General features: G+C 45.0%; 1 long non-coding RNA gene across 1 annotated transcript; it reads left to right on the forward strand.

Annotated features, from left to right (window-relative positions):
- The first annotated feature begins 312 nt into the window (after window positions 1–312).
- Window positions 313–2,985, forward strand: LOC142581927 (uncharacterized). Its single transcript, XR_012828325.1, has 3 exons — window positions 313–515; window positions 1,090–1,296; window positions 2,852–2,985. It is a non-coding gene; the product is annotated as an uncharacterized LOC142581927 (long non-coding RNA).
- Window positions 2,986–4,382: the final 1,397 nt, after the last annotated feature.

Here is a 4,382-nt window from a genome sequence, read left to right on the forward strand (position 1 = left end):
TGCAGCGTAATTTGGAGCCCGGCGAGCAGGCCGATGGGGACAAAAGTGATCAGTAATGTATGAGGCTGGCGAAAGAAACATATAGAGAAAGTAAACTGCCGTGAGTATCGATTTGTGTTGGAGCAGGAAAGCGGGCCCAGCCCTCATCCTTCGCCGTCGTCCGTGTCTGGTGGAGGCGCTGGTGTAGCTCGCCGCTAGGGTGCACTGGCGCCGGGCACCCGAGTGCGCGCAAAAGCGAGACGTGGTCCGCGTAGTTGAAGCCGGCGCGCGAGGTGTCCCGCGCGGTTTGGCAAGTTTCGGCGTTGTGCAAAAGCGCGCTTCCAGTTTACGCAGTCGCAGCAACGTGAACGTCATCCTATAGGCAAGGCAAGGACATCGGATGACGCCTGAGAAGCTCTCACCGGAGAGCTCTTGATACTGTCTGGCGTCGTTGCTGCGAATGCAAACTACCTACCAAAACATGCAAACCGGCGTGGTCGTCCTGCACAGCACCTCGTCCGAAGCGATCCAGAGTGGTGAGTAGCAGCAGAGAGGAGATATTTTTATAATAACGGCACTACGCGCCATCGTGGACGCCAGCCTAGGGATAGTGAAGAAATCCGCTAAAGCAATGTTTTTAATTCCGGGAATGTTTTTGCTCCCGAGAGCGTTCGATCACTGGGAGACGATTTGGCTGTCATATCTATTGTTTTGTGCAGTCAGCGAATTGTTGACAAACAGCGCACAAACGATATCACGTACGAAGTTCATAAACTAATGACTGATTTTAGCTTTTCTTTTCTCGCGTTTCACTTTCAGTTGGAGCATTTTATTTCGATAACTCCACTGTATTGTGCCTCCTTGCGTCTTGAGCACCGCAACATGTTAAGCATTTCGGCTCCCTTTAATACTTCGATTCCTGGAAGAGAAAATATTGTCTAGGTGCTTGACAACACTTTTTATCCTTTCCTTTTATGCTGCTGTGACCTTCCCAGAACCAAGCTTGTTCTTTTATTGGGCCGTATACCTTGGCTGCCATGCTTTTATGGCCTACAAACTGAGAATCACACATTGTTTTTTTGTTTGTCTTACTTTCACGCTGGAAAGCAGGTCTGCTTCTGGGTGACCAAAAGGAACAGCTGGCAGCTGACTATCTTCGACAGCACTTTGCAAGGCTGTTGCGAAGAAAAATGAAAACTAAGGCTTTCCATTCAAAGCTCTTTCCTGCGCGTGACAAACGCAACGGAAAGTATATGGTGCAATTCCATGATCATCCGTTCGATGTGGTGGGCACGAAGGAGAAGGGCATTGGATGAGGTGAGTCTAAGTTGCACCTATTTGATTACACGTAAAATGTTTTTGCGAACACTTGTGGAATATTTCATGGGGTGCCTTTAATTTTGATTTGTTGACACTCCAACTGTATAGTCATGTTTCTAGAAGTAAAACAGAAATATATTTCGCTTCCTAATATGTTTATATCACACCATGATACGGCCTATCTTTATTGTATTTCACCTTCTATGCACAAATGAAATGACAAGTTAGTTTATTGCTGAGTCGCCTTTTTTTGTTGTTGTAGTGGAACGCATATGGAATTTTTGTATGTCAAGCAGTTACATTATTGACAGTTTATATTTAATACTCATGGAAACAGCACAAATTCGAGCACTGATATGTATTAGGCGCAACGTAAAAACGAAGTGCTCAAGTATATCGCTGCGAGAAAATCTTGCTCAATTCGGAATGTGCGCTTTCAGCGTTTTAAGTTTCCTTGTCCCCAAGCAATAAAACCGCCTTTTTAATACTCTTCATGTTCAATAAATGGGTAGGTCAGACATTCTCTACAAATCTCTACATTGTTCTCACTATGAAAGGGTAGTCCATCCTTAACATATTTACTCCCTGACAGTGAATATTGTCACAAATAAGCAACTTGAGTGTAAAAAAAAAAATGCGACAAAATTTCTGATGCGTGGAAAGAAGTACCGCCGCTGCTGCAGCAGCGGTTGCGGCGTATGCATGGGAGATGGGGGCCGTGGCTGCGCGTGTGCCGGCCATAGTAAACAAACTTTGATTTCATAATTATGAGGCAATGTATGCAGGCTAAACAGCTTCTCTGGTAATCTACATTCTTTATTTCATCGCCACCTTATAAAGATAACAACATCTTTCGGGATGAAATGTTTATTATTTAATATATTGCATGTCACTGCTCAGAGGAAAATTATTGGTGTTAATTCTTTCCCATGACAGAGCTATAAAGGTGAAAAGAACGTAAAAATTGTGCATTTGTCCACGTTTCTTATGCACGTTCCTTACAGCGTATCTCGAGAAAAAAAATCATGGCCTAATGTTTCGAGTATTGGGCTGGTGTGCTTTAAGGACGTTCCTTTTTCTTATTGATGAATATGGGCCAACTTGCCCACACAAATCGTACATTCAACTGGTCGTTAGAGCACTAAAGAGTGCTCGCGAGGTGTGCTTTACATTTAGGTACCCGTAAACAAGTCCTAGGAAGTCCACCTTCACCTAATCTACTCAAATCGATTCGCTCCAGCTTGGAGTGCTCGGAAGAATGGTCAAAATTAGTGCACACCTTCGAGCTAGGAGTGCGACCAAGATCTGACAAAATTCCAGTTACGTAGCTCCTCGATTGCTTTGGGGCAACTGAGCGTTCAGCTTAGCTGGGAACCTTCTCTGGTTCAAGTCTCGAGAAGGTTCCGCATAGCTGCGAACGGAGACAAACATTGGTAGAAACAGTGTCTTACCTTAGAGTGTCTTACAAGTAACTGGAAAAACTTGCAGATCTGTTTCTGGCTGATTGAAAACAACTGTCGGGTACTGATTGTTGCCTGTGACATATTCCTAGCTGGTGCTGTGGAACAGCTGCGCACTCACATGCGCCACCTGAATGCCCTGCACCCACCTGAGAAGCATGGCGGCAAGCAGTTGGTGAAACTTTACGAGAAGGGTTACGGAAAGGACGCTGCAGGCACTGCCATGGAGGCCATCAACAATGGTACGTGTGCTTATCGTGTGTTGGGTGTTTGCTTGACTAAATTATCCTGTGAAATTTCTGACAATAGTCTCATATCACCAGCATGTAAATCATCATTCTAAATATTTATTACACTGCTTTTGCTCCCTATTACAGTAAAGCTTACGCTCGTTACAATGAATTCGCGTACAACAGATTTTCGGATATAACGGATCATTTGTCAGCCTTAGTTTGTTCTACCTATTTTATTAATGCAACAAAGTTCGCCTTTAACGGAGTGTGCTAAAACGCACAATCGGCTACGGTTGACAATATTAGCAGCAATGTTTTTCAAAATCGTGTGTTTTAAACGCGCTTTCAGGCCTCAACAAGGGCTGAGAACTTACTTTCGAGGGTTAGCCGAAGATCGCAGCCCAATATCGAGCACGTGAGGGAGGAAGGCAGGGTGGGAATGCGCCGTCTTCTTTTCCGCACGAGGGCGAGGCAAGAGAGGGGGGGGGGGTTTCTACTTCGGCGGCTGCTGCTTACGACGCGGCTGCCTTATCTTGACAGCGACCTGCGATGTCGGCAAAGTGCGCACGCCCGCACGGGCGCCGTATCTTAAAAGTGATCTGCGAGGTGAACAAAGTGCGCCCAATGTCGGTAGCTTAGTATGTGCTGTGCTTTAGCCGTTTAGTTCGTGTTGAAGTGAGAGACAGCACATAGGCCAGTTCGCTCGCTGCTGCTGACAGGCTTATCTTGCTTAATTTGCCCTCGCAATCGATGCTTCGCCTTTCGGGCTAAACTGCGACATTTTTGCTTATTTTTCACTTTGGAAGTTCGCCACTCACTCTTTGCAATTAAGTTGTTACACATTACGACGAAAGTTTCTGAATTGAGGCGTTTCAGATATTACGGACTTCAAATAAAACGAAAGTTCTTGCCGGGTTATCAGGGTCTGTTGTTATGAGAGTAGACTGTATATAAACCTTATGGAACCTTATGGTCTCCTTTTGGTTTCGGCACATGAAATTGAAAGACTAAAGGTTTTTTACTTCAGCTTCCACTTCACTCAAAAGTTCTGCTCAACCAGCTACATCAATAATCATTTCTGGTGGCATTGTACAACATGGTGGCTTCTACATGTGAAAGTAGCTAGCTCACGAAGCCATTTGTCAGTTATGCATGCAGTTTCCACTCGTGGTTGAAGCTTATATGCACTTTCTTACCTTTCTGCGGAGATTGTAATTGATGGAGATAAACGTCTTGGCTCATAGGTTCAGCATTCTGCTGCTGCTGCGACAGGTTACAGGTTTAATTACCGGCCGCCGTGCCCACCTGATGTAGGTGTGAAACTAGAGTGTCTGTGTATTTTGATGGGTGCACATTATAGAGACTGAGATAGTGAAAATCAAGCCATAGA

Source organism: Dermacentor variabilis, chromosome 5 (assembly GCF_050947875.1).
Source record: "Dermacentor variabilis isolate Ectoservices chromosome 5, ASM5094787v1, whole genome shotgun sequence".
Taxonomy (NCBI): Eukaryota; Metazoa; Arthropoda; class Arachnida; order Ixodida; family Ixodidae; genus Dermacentor; species Dermacentor variabilis.